We start from the raw sequence: 13,313 nt of genomic DNA, 5'->3' as shown, positions 1-13,313 counted from the left end.
TAGCCTTCTCTCTTTGCTTGTCTACAATCTCCCAACATCAGCGTCAAAACCTAGCTGCCGACATCCCCTATTCATTTACTTAATGTGCAGTGGCAATATACATAACGTATACGTATACGGTGGTTTCACAAATGGTTAACATGTTCATCCACTGGGAGTGGCTTCATCAACTAGAGTACAATGTTTATATAGAGATCCTTCTGTCTTTAGTCTTAGAGTCTCCACTCATTGTCAGCGTTACTTAGGTCAATGCTTTCCCCCCACATCTCCTTCAAGAAGGTTATTTCATTTATTGACCCCCTAGTTGCCTATTTTTTTTAAAAAAAATTGCATATGTTTAGGTCCACCTCATGCCATAAAGTTCTATGGGTTTTGACACATGCCTGGTGCTGTGAACTACTACAGTACCATTCAGAATGACTTTGCAGTTTTAAAAAACAGAACCATTCTGCTTTACTTATTCAACACTATTGCCACAGAACCCCGTAGAACCACTGATCTATTTAACATCTACAGGGTTTTACCTTTCCCAAAATGTCATGGAAATTGAATCATATTCGTATGTAGCCTTTTCTGACTGGCTTCTTTCATTTGGCAACATGCATTAAGATTCATCCATATTGTTGCCTGGCTTGATAGCTCATTCTTTTTATTACTGAATAGTATTTCATTGTATGAATGTATCATGAGTTATTTATATACTCACTTACTGAAGGGCAACTTCATTGTTTCCAATTTTTGGCAATTACGAATAAAGCTGCTATAGATTTTTTGTGCAAGATTTTATGTGGAGATAAATTGTCATAGAAGTTGAGTAAATACCTAGAAGGATGATTAGTAGATCATAAGATAACCATGTTAACATTATAAGAAACCTCCAACTGTCTTCCAAGGTGGCGGTACCATTTCGCACTCCCACTAGCGTGACATAAGTGGTGCTTCTCAGCACGATCGGCAATCAGTACTATCAGGTCTTGGATTTTAGACATTCTAATAGGTGTGGAGTCATATCTTGTTGCTTTAATTTCCATTCCTTACTGACAAATGATAATAATTGTGTCATATTATTATTTTTCACCTGTATATTTTTTCAGATGAAGTGTCTGTTCAAACCTTTGTCTATGTTCTTTGTTTATTTTTTCTTATTCTACATTTTTTTTGTATATTTTTGAATGCAAGTCCTTTCAGATATATTTTGCAAATGCTTTTTCTCTGTCTCTGGCTTGACTATTCATTCTCCAATTAGTATCTTTCACAGAAGTTTCCAAATTTAATAAGTCCAACATGTGTTTTTTCTTTTATGGATTGTGTTTTTTTGTGTAGTATCTAAAAACTCATCACCAAAAGCTTAGGTAATGTAGATTTTATCCATGTTTTTTTCTGGAGGTTCTATCATTATGCATTTTGAACTTAGATCTACAATTTTGAGTTAATTTTTGTGTAAGGTGTATAGTCTACATTTAGATTCAATTTTCACATACTAATTTCCAACATTCTAGCACCATTTGTTGAAAAGATGATCCTTTCTCCATTGAGTTGTCTCTGTGCTTTTGTTTAAAAAAAAAAAAAAAAGAAAAAAGAAAAAACAGTCTACGATGTTTGTGTGGGTCTATTATTGAGCTCCCAATTCTGTCCATAGATCTGTGTGTCTATTTTTTTTTATATTTTATACCACACCATCTTGTGTACTGTAGACATTCCAGTTGTCTGTTTATCCTAGTGAGAGTTTTAATAGTTGTATCTTTCAAAGAATTGGTTCATTTTCATCTCATTTATCAAATTGGTAGGCATAAAGTTATTGATAATATTCCTTTATTATCATTTTAATGTTCATAGACTCAGCAGTAATGACCCCTCTAACATTTCTGATATAGGTACTTTGTGTCCTTTCTCTCTCTTTTCTGGATTAGCATGGTTAGAGGTTTATCCATGTTATTGATCTTTTCAAAGAACCAAATTTTAGTTTTGTTTATTTTTGTCTGTTGTATCCTGTTTTTGGTTTACTTGTTTTCTTTTCTAATTTTTATTATTTCTTTTTCTCTTGTTTTAGGCTTAATTTTCTCTTCATCCTCTATCTTCCTAAGAAGGAAACTTCAGTTGTTGACTTTAGAACTGTCTTATTTTCTAAATATATGCACTCAATAGTATAAATTTCCTTCTAAGAACTGATTTCACAGCATCCCAACATTTCATTTTCATTTAATTGAAAATATTTTTCAAATTTCTCTTGTAATTTCTTCTTGGATCTATGCGTTATTTGGAAATATTTTTTTTAATGTTGAAGTATTCAGAGAATTTCCAGCTATCCTTTCATTATAGATTTCTAGTTCAATTCTCTTGAGATCTGTGAACATATTTTGATTTTTAATTTTTTAAAAATAGTTTTTAAGGTGTGTTTTATGTCCAAGAATGTGGTCTTTCTTGGTGAATATTCCATGACAACTTGAAAAGGATTTGTATTCCACTGTCGTTGGATGGAGTATTGTAGAAATGTCAACTAGATCAGGTTAATTGATGGTTCAGGTCACTGGTGTCCTTAGTTGGTTTTCACTGTACTGTATCTGTCAATTACTAACAGACAAGTTTTGGAGGCTCCAACTATATTAGTGGATTTATCTATTTCTCCTTGCAATTCTATCAGAATTTGCTTCACATGGGTTAATTATGTAAAATACATAAAAATCATCAAAATATTTTAAAAACACCTTGATCTATTAACATCTCATAAACAATGTGTGAATACTCTGGTACTATGGTTGGAAATTGCACTTTTAATTTATATTTTTGTTACTTTAAAAACCATAATGGGAAGATATAATTTCTTAAGGTTTTCTAGTTGATAAAAAAAATCTGAAATATATTTTATATGTTTTCTTTATTATAAAATCTTTACATCCTTAAATATATTCAAAATTCAGAATTTTCTGTTAGAAATGGTATATTCCAAATCAAAAAGAAAACATTACAGTAGGTCTTCTGAGCGGGAGTTCTGAGATGCCACACAGATATTTACAGACAAATTGTGTTCAGAAGGAAAATGAGTCCATATAGATATTGTGGAAGAACAGATTCATACCTTTTGTGTTAGAGATATAATGATGAGAAATGTAAAATGACATGCTTAAGAGAAGAAAAGGATAATTAAAGTATTCAAAATTAAGATGTAAATGCCAATCTGACATTTTCCTTTCCATTTCCTTATCTTTCTTAGGTTTGTGAAGATGTTTCTATCAAGCTTCTCTCTTTTTATCATCTGCATAGGCAACAGTTCACCAGTCCAAATGCAAATTTATCCCATGATCTGCACCATGGCCTGAAAATGTGACCTTCAAATATCACTAATCTTCTAAAGAACAAGATAATAGGAAAATTGAATATCACCAGAAAGGATATTTTGAGAAAAATATCATTTACATGTTAGTATTTGCAAATGAAATGTCATCAGTACTAAAATGAGCTCCAACTTTCAAGGATGAGTGATTTATAGCTGAAAAAAAGAACAAATCTTTAATAAAACTCCCAGTAAATTGGTTGTTTGCACATTTGCAAAATAAAAGTCTGAGCTATCTGATAAAATTATCAAAAACATGCTTTTTCTCTTTTAATTGAAATGAATAGATCTACAACCAGAATGCAGTTCCTTATATTGGTCTTTCTCCAGTGTTGGTCCTGTTTTGCATCTTAACCCTTATACCTAAGGAAGTAGGATTGCATTTTTTTATGAAGCGGAATTAGTAACAAAGCGGTCTTAAAGATATCTCACATGAAAAATCCTTTTAATATTATTTACATTATAAATGTATAATTCTAATAGCATTAAGTCAACTTTATGCTGAGAGTTACAATTCTGAAAAGTTCCCACTGAACAAAAGTATAATCACTTATCTAAGAGTAGTTTCCTAAACTAAAATGAGAGTTGATTCTAAGTTGTTGTTTTTTTCTTTTAGTTTCAAGATTTTATTTAAATTCCAGTTAGTTAACATACAGTGTAATATTAGTTTCAGGAGTAGAATTTCATGATTCATCACTTACATGTAACACCCAGTGCTCGTCACAACAAGTGCCCTTCATAATACCATCACCAATATATCTCCCACCCACCACCCCTCCAGCAACACTCAGTTTGTTCTCTATAGTTAAGAGTCTTGAAAATTTTAGTTAGTTAGTTTGTTTTGATGGTCTAGATGTTCTATAGTAGGCTTGTTTGAAGGCTCAATTATTCCAGAAGATAATTTACTGTCACATTCATGTTGTAGGGTTGGGGGAAAAAAGAAAGATCTATGATGAATAGACTTTGTCTTTGCTACTTAATAATGCAGTGTTTCTGAAAAATTCATTGATGGAAAACATGCATGGAGTTGTCCATACCTGCTTCCAGGTATTGCAAAATGGAAAGAAGATACTCATTTCATGAACTTTCCCATTAGATCAGCTGAAAAACAAAACAAAACCTTAAATTGGAAGAAGAGGTAGAGGAACAAACCCTGGAAGTCAAGATGAGAATCTGGAGGGCCAGACGAAAGTTGACCCTAAGTGAAGAGTCATATAGGCAATGATCTCTGGCAGATGTTCTATTTTCAAACCCACTTGTGATTTTGAGTTATGTTCTAACAACTATCTTTCCTGTAATATCGTCCATCAATCCATCTTGAATGTTTATAATTCTGTCCTTCATGGCTTTTTCTATAAAATCTCTTAAAAACCTGGTATAGAAGAAACATTCCTCCACTTGATAAGGCCATGTATAACAAGCATACAGCTAACATCATATTCAATGGTAAAAAGCTTTCAGTTTTTCCTCTAATATCAGGAACAAGACAAGAATACCCATGTTCACTATTCCTATTCAACATAGTACTAGATGTCCTAGCCAGAGCCATCAAGCAAGAAAAAGAAATAAAAAGTATCAAAATGGGAAAGGAAGAAGTAAAATTGTCTCTGTCTGCAAATGACACAATCTTATATATAGAAAACCCCAAATATTCCACCCAAATCTGTAAGCTTAATAAATAAAATCTGTTAGATTAATAAATACACAAATTCAGTAAAGTTGCAGGATATAAAATCAACATACAAAAATCATTTGCATTTCTATATACTAACATCAAACTATCCAAAAAGAAATTAGAAGACAATCTCATTTAAAATAGCATCAAAAACAGTAAAATACTTAGGAATAAATTTAACCAAGTGGGTAAAAGATCCATGCACTGAAAACTATTAGATATTGATAAAAGAAATGGAAGAAAACACAAAGACATAGAAAGATTCATGTTTGTGAATTGAAAGAATCAATGTTATTATAATGTTCATACTACCAAAAGCCATCTAGAGATTCAATGCAATGTTTATTTAAATTACAACACCATTTTTCATAGAAATAGAATAAGCAATCTAAAATTTACATGGAACCACAAAAGACCCTAAATAGCCAAAGCAATCTGGAGAAAGAAGAGCAAAGCTGGAGGCATTAAACTTCCTGATGTCAAACTACATTATAAAGCTCTAGTAATCAAAACAGTATGGTACTGTCATTGAAACATGCAGGTAGAACAATGGAAGAGAATAGACACCCCAGAAATAAACTCATGCATATACAGTCAACTAATACTTGACAAAGGAGCCAACAATACTGAAAGGAGAAATTATAGTCTCTTCAATAGTATTGAGAAAACTGGATATTTGAATTCAAAAGAAAAAACTGGACCCTATCTTACATCACTAGCAAAACTTAACTCAAAATGGATTAAAGACTTAAATGTAAATTCTGAAATCCTAAAACTCCTAGAAGAAAACAAATATAAGAAAAAAAATCCCTCACATTGGTCTTTGCAAAGATTTTTTTGGATATGACAACAAAGACACAAAAAACAAAACCAAAATAAGCAAATGGAATAGTATCGAACTAAAAGGCTTCCACACAGCAAAAGAAACAATCAACAGAATATATAAGCAGCCTATGGAATGGGAGAACATATTTGCAAATCATATATAAAATAAGGGGTTAATGTCCAAAATATATAAGGAACTCATACAACTTAATAACCAAACCAAATCAAACAAAACAAAAACTCCAAATAATCTAATTAAAAATGAGCAGAGGACCTGAATAGACATTTTTCCAACAAGGACAAACAGATGGTCAATAGATACCTGAAAAGATGTTCCACATCACTAATCACCAGGGAAATGCAAATCAAAACCACAATGAAATATCACCTCACACCTATTAGAATTGATGTTATGGAGAAGACAAGAGAGAACACTCCCCACATTCTCCCCAAAACTTATCTCTTATGTCTAAATGAAGTGCAATCACAATCTCAAAGAGGTATCTATAACACCATGTATATTGCATCAGGATTTACAATAACCAAGAAATAGAAACAAACTAAATGTCTAAGTGTCCATCTGAAGATGAATAAAGAATATGTGATATATATGTATACTATATATATCTGATATCATATATATATATATGTGAATTTATTCAGCTATTAAAAATGAATTCCTGCCATTTGCAATTACATGGATGGACCTTGAGGGTCTTATGCCAAGTGACATAAATCAGACAGACAAATACCATAGGATCTCGCTTGTATTTGGAATCTAAAAAGAAAGTCATAGAAACAGTAGAATGGTGGTTGCTAGGGGCTGTGGTGATGGAGGAGGGAGGAAATGAGGAGGTTCTGGTCAAAGGGTACAAATTTTCTGTTATAAGGTAAGTTTCTTCTGGGTATCTAATATTCAACATGGTGGCTGTAGTTAACAATACTGTATTATATACTTGAAAGTTGCTAAGACAGTGTATCTTAAATGTTCTCATTCACACACAAAAAGTGATTATATGAAGTGAAGGATGTGCTAACTAACTTTATTGTGGTAGTCATTTCACAATATATATATGTATTGAATCCTTACATTGTACTCTTTACCTTTGTATAATGTTACGTCAATTGTATCTCAATAAAGCAAGAGAAAAATCTATTTTACTTCAAGGTACAGTGTTGAAACTGTTTAATTTTTAACTGCTTGGTCCTGGACTTCTCTTTGTCTAAATAAAGTCTACAGGGATTTTAAAAAGGTTTTGACATTCTGCAAAATATTGTAATAGTCCACTGTATGGATGACATTGTGTGTATATGATGGTATAGTGAATAAATAGTAAAATAGATATACTACGAAGTATAATATCTTTCCCCCATGACAATGTGTTTCAGAATAAATTCAGACATTTAAATGCAACCTGAGAATGATATATACTCAGCCTAGCTAGAAACTAGATATTTTTAAATCTTTAGAAATCCTTTATATTTCCTTTAAGTTGGAATTAACCTATACACACTCAAACCAAATTCCCCCTTTTTTTTCCTACTGGAAAGTGGCTAAATACACTAAGAGTAACATAAAATATTCTTTTTGTCAAAACCCCTAGGATTTGTTTTTTAAAGTAAAATATATTAAAAATTTTGAAAAAGGCTTATTAATCTATATTTTTGTATGAATAAATGTTTATCACTGATTGTGTTGACCCTTCCATTTGTGAACTTTGAATTTCATGTAATTGCAAGGTTTGCGTCACAAATTGACCTTTCTGTCATCTGGCAGAAGAAGCCTGATTATTTTTAGCAGTTTCAAATATCAAGAGCTTCATGGTTTTTTTGGTTTTTTTTTTTCAGATGCAAATAACAATAACATACCTTTAAAAGGAAAAAAAAAAAACTAACTCACATGTATATGACTAATAGCAACTAAGGTGTTCCACTATATCTTTCAGTGCATTGAAGCTTTTTAAAAAGTCTATCTTAAACAAAGACAAACAAGTTATTGGAATTTTTGTTTGACATTCTGCCAGGCAGAACAAGTGGTCTATTTTAAGTTCCTTCCTTTCAATTTCATGCCATCTCAGTGAAAATTCTTTCTCTTACATCACTAAAAGATCTGAAATCAAAGGGCTTTTAAGGACATATGTAAGGTAACGAGTTTTATAGGTGGCTCCTTGCCCTTTGTCTACTTTCTGCAGTAGAACATTCAGAGCTGGGACATCTTTCCCAGCAGTCCTAAGGTACATGTCTTCTTCCCTGACTATGGGTTTGTCTCCACGAATTTTCCCCTCAGATTTCGACAAGTGGTTAACCCTACTGTGTCACTTGGATCTGATCTTAATGCCCACACTGTTGGTTAAGTTTATTTTTTAAATCAAAAGGGATTCTTGATTGAATAATTTATGTTAGAAATGCCCTCATAGAGAAAACAGCCCAATAGTTAATTATTTTCTATTGGTTTCATTAGCTTATTGCTTGTATTTGTTTTGCTTTTTGTATTGTTTTTGCTTGTGTTTGTATGTGTTTTGGGGGAAGTATCACACATCTTTGAGGGACAGAGCCCTGACTTCACTCTGAGACTTTATTTAATTTACTTAAACAAATTATACCTGAATTTATTCATTTGTAAAGTAGGGGCATCAGGGGCGCCTGGGTGGCTCAGATGGTTAAGCGTCTGCCTTCGGCTCAGGTCATGATCTCAGGGTCAGGGAACCTGCCTCTCCCTCTCCCTCTACTGTTCCCCCTGCTTGTTGTTTCTCGCTCTCTCTCTCTCTCTCAAATAAATAAATAAAATCTTTAAAATAGGGGCATCGATAATATTTATTTTATACAGTTATTGCACAATATAAAATATTCTTTGGGTATATATATATACACACACACACACATATATATACACATATATACATATATGAATATAAAACATATTTTTTTCAGGGAGGTCTCAGTTCTCTATCCTCTCATGAGATATTGATCTTGTGTCTATGGATTACGATCTTCTTATCAGCATTCACAGCATCAAAAGGAGGCTTACACATGGCGTAGCCACCACCTTCATCTTTATCCATTTGTTTATATGAACAACTGAAGTTTCATCAATCTCATATAAAATATGAAGAATAATGTCTTAAGTTAATGGCTACTTTTTATGCACCAACTCTACCTCCCACATGGGCCTCTGCACTCATGCACCAATATCCATAGACAATAAAGCTCTAGCAGAAATCAATAGTCTTGTTTGGCTGAGGAGTTAGAGGTCAGAGGTCTATTCATCAGTGGATGCACATGTGGGCTCTTTCCATAATTTGACTATTGTTGATAATGCTGCTATAAACATCAGGGTGCACGTATCCCTTTGAATCGGTATTTTTGTATTCTTTGGGTAAATACCTAGTAGTGCAATTGCTGGATTTAGGGTAGTTCTATGTTTAACTTTTCGAGGAAATTCCATACTGTCTTCCACAGTGTGCACCAGTCTCCATTCCCACCAACAATGCAAGAGGGTTCCCCTTTCTCTCATCCTCACCAACACCCATTGTTTCTTCTGTTGTTGATTTTAGCCACTCTAACAGGAGCGAGGTGATAGCTCATTGTAGTTTTGATTTGTATTTCCCTGGTGATCAGTGGTGTTGAGCACCTTTCCATGTTTGTGTTGGCCACTGGTATGTCTCTTTTGGAAAAATGTCTATTCATGTTTTTTGCCCTTTTTTAAATGGATTCTTTGGTTTTTGCGTGTTGAGTTGTAAAAGTTCTTTATATATTTTGGACACTAACCCTTAATCAGATACGTCATTTGCAAATACCTTCTCCCATTCTGCAGATTGCCTTTTTGTTTTGTTGATGGTTTCCTTCACTGTGCAGAAGCTTTTTATCTTGATGAAGTCCCAATAGTTCAATTTTGCTTTTGTTTCCCTTGCCTCAGGAGGCATATCTAGAAAGAAGTTGCTATGGCTGATATCAAAGAGGTTACTGCTTGTGTTCTCCTCTAGGATTCTTATAGTTTTACCTAAAAATTTTGATTTCCAAATACTTGTTACTAGCATATAGGCTATGACTGATTTTCGTATATTGACTCTATACTTTGTAACCTTGTTAAATTTACTAATGACAGTAATTTTTTTGCAAATACCTTAAAATTTTCTTAGAACATGATTATAAAGTCTGAGAATAAATATACACTGTTGAATATCATACTGGTGAAGGAAAGTGGTTAGAATGGATATTCTTGCCTTGTTTCCAATGTTAGAGGGAAAGCAGTTTGTCTCTCATTATTACATATGATGCTGCCTGTAGGTTTTTCATAGCTACTGCTTATTAGTTTGAGAAAATAAACTTGTCTTTCTAGCTTGTGGAGAGTTTTTTTTTCCGTTGCTTTGCTCGCATAATTCTTACTTGGTCAGTTATGATGTGAGATACATACTTATACTTGTGTGTGTACGTTTATGTATGTGCATATGTATATATATATTTATACTTATATTTTATACTTACATAAATACATATTTATATACACATAACCTATTAGGATTTTTTTCATGATGTAGCTTTATTTTCTTATAATATCTTTTTCTGGTTTGGGTATTTGGGTAACTCTAATCTTATAAATATTTATAGCAAGAATTTATTTCAAGAATGTTATTGTATTTTTTGTCCTTTTCTTTTAATCAAGTTTCTAATGTATTGGTTCTAAACTGTTTTGATAACTAAAGCTCTATGCTATGTTTTCATATATTGTAAAACAAGCTCTTAAGAACATATACAATGTAGATCTAAGAACTGGAAATTGCTTTCTCTGGCTGTGTATTTTATACCTTACAATTATTAAATGCTATTTCATCCCTAATATAGACAACTGACTTTTGTAAAATATGTGAAGGTCTCCAAATGTTTCAATCTTAAAGTCCAGCCTGTCTAAATTCTACAAAATGCACATAGAATTATGGTGCACTTTGGTGATTAATGACACAGCTTCTCTTTGTAAATGTCATTGTTATAATCAGTTTGTAAAAGTGAGGAAAACAGACAATAATGAGTTATCATCAATCAGTTAATTGATCTGCTGAATAGGTACCACTAAGCTGAAATGCTATAAATGCCAAGATCTTCTTCCCCATAATTTCGGGGAAAATAAAGATAGGTAAAATATCTGGCACCATTAAAACACGATCAGATTGAAAACACTCTACATACCTCCTTTTCTGTTGATGGGTAGAACACATTCTTACAAAGCAACAATCTGCCTAAAGAGCGTTTCTGAGAATGACATTTTATTTTATTTTATTTTATTTACTTAGTTTTAAAGACTTATTTTACGTATTTATTGGAGAGAGAGTGAGTGAGAGCAGGGGGAGGGGCAGAGGGAAAGGATCCCAAGCAGACTCCACGGTGAGCAGAGAACTTGTCATGGGGCTGGATCCCACCACCGTGAGATCATGAGCTGATCAAAAGTCAGGTGCTTAACTGACTGAGCCACCCAGGTGTCCCTGAAGATGATATTTTAAAAATCAAGTGTTTTCATTTTCTGAGTAAATTCCATTATGAAAATCTATGAAGTCAAGTGCAAGAGTCAAGTGAATAAAGTTTTAGGCAAATTCAAATATTCTGTATCAAGCAACTACTTCCAACAATTTGTTGCTGATTTCTTTATATTTTAGCAATGGAAAAGCTGGATTAAATGTAAGTGAAATCATGGTGATTCAAATATGTAACAAATACATCCCATTTTATTGGCAGCAAATATCCCAAATTCAGCTCTACCATTTTTAAAGGCAACTTTGCATTTTTTCTTGCAAAAACAAGAAAAAGGCAAGATTTGGGCCCATCTTGCATTGAGTGACAAAAGCATGGAAAGTATTGGGCAGTAATTCTCAGAAGTGTGGTCTGGAGACCCCTGATAGTTAACAAAAACCTCTCAGGATTCGAGAGCTCTTCATCATCATAATAACACGGTATTTATCATTTTTGTTCTCACTCCTTCACACAAGGATAGTTTTTTTAAGGTTTCATCGTATGCGATATCTCAGTGAGTTGAATACAGAACAGGTTTGAGAAACCAGCTTTCTTTGATTAAACTAAGCATTAAATAAATATGCAAAAATGTAAAGCAAGGAGGCTAGAATGATCCATGTAATAATGGATTAGTTGGAGCCGCCAGTATGAAGACATCTTTAGCTTAATATATCAGTATAGATGGTTACATATAGAAATTTATGGATATGTGTATATATACATGGGTTACTATACACACTTATAATTCTTTGCTATGTCAACTGAGAAGGCCTGGAAGCAATCAAGGCAACAAGCATACTAATTTCTAATACCATTCTCCAATGGAAGGAACCAAGGCTTATTGTGGAAATGGATGATTCTAGATCTGGGGAAAAAAATACACAAAATGATCCTGGAGCACCCTGGTTCCAAAAAGTGATAAAGGGCTAAAAAAAGAAAAAGGAATATGTCAAAGTGACACAGGATCCAACTGAAAGAATCCCCAATAGCTAAAGCTGAAACATTTGAGCAATATCAAAAAATTAAGTAGTATTGGATATAACTAATGCATAAATATTCATGAGCCTATACTGATATAAATAAATTATTAATTAATAAATAATTGGGAGAGAAGACACAAATGTCCCATGTAAAAAAAATTCAAATAATTTATGTAGATACTCTACCCTTATGTAGGTTGAGCATAATTTCCCACTCCTTAAGTTCTTACACTTGCAGTGTGAAAGCGGGGAAGGAGAGTTCTGTTACAGTGGAGAAATCTGACAAACACTAGTCAGCCAGGTGATGAAGATTAATACAAGTTGTGATGGCAAGTTGATAGAATGCACTTTGATATGACGTCATGAAATGGCACTTTGCCTCTGTGGTCTTCCTTCCCCAAATGCATAACTCTAATCATGAGAAAAGCATCCGAAATATACAAATTAAAGAATAAAATACTTAACCAGTATTCCTCAAAACTGTCAAGGTCATCAAAACAAAGGAGGTCTGAGAAACTGTCACACAAGTCTAAAGGAGACGAAAAAGATGTGACCATTAGATATGATGTGATACCCTTGATGAGATCCTGAGACAGGAAAAAGACATCAGGTAAAAACTAAGGATATCTGAATAAAATGTGGACTTGGGTTAGTAATCATGTATTAATGTTGGTACAATAATTATAAAAAAGTACCATACGAATGTAGTATTAATCATAGGGGAATTGAATGCAAAGTATATTGACACTGTATTATCTTTTCAATTTTTCTGTAGATCTAAAACTGTGTTAAAATAAAGGATTTATTTTTTTTAATATATAAAAAAAACAACCCACTCCTATACACTGAATGTTTGAGTCCACCTCAAATTCCCAATGTGATGGTATTTGGAGGTGGGGTCTTTAGGATGTGATTATGAAGGTGGAACCCTCATGAATGGGATGAGAGTCCTTACAAAAGAGACTCGAGAGAGAGCCACTCACCCTTTTGCCAAGTGAAG

General features: G+C 33.0%; 2 long non-coding RNA genes across 2 annotated transcripts in view; one reads left to right on the top strand and one right to left on the bottom strand.

Annotated features, from left to right (window-relative positions):
- The window catches only part of LOC123796727 (uncharacterized), a 504,139-nt gene extending 496,525 nt beyond the window's left edge, over positions 1 to 7,614 (top strand). Inside the window, exon 7 of the long non-coding RNA XR_015722233.1 lies at positions 3,212 to 7,614. This is a non-coding gene — a long non-coding RNA (uncharacterized LOC123796727). The remainder of the gene's footprint in view (positions 1 to 3,211) is intronic.
- Positions 1 to 13,313, bottom strand: part of LOC148107490 (uncharacterized) — an 80,128-nt gene that overhangs the window by 21,334 nt on the left and 45,481 nt on the right. The window lies entirely within an intron of this gene.

The sequence above is a fragment of the Ursus americanus genome, chromosome 29 (assembly GCF_024610735.1).
Source record: "Ursus americanus isolate L20-20 chromosome 29, mUrsAme1.1.p, whole genome shotgun sequence".
Classification (NCBI taxonomy): domain Eukaryota; kingdom Metazoa; phylum Chordata; class Mammalia; order Carnivora; family Ursidae; genus Ursus; species Ursus americanus.
Note: the sequence above shows the minus strand (reverse complement) of the source record. Positions and strands in the feature narration are given on the sequence as shown.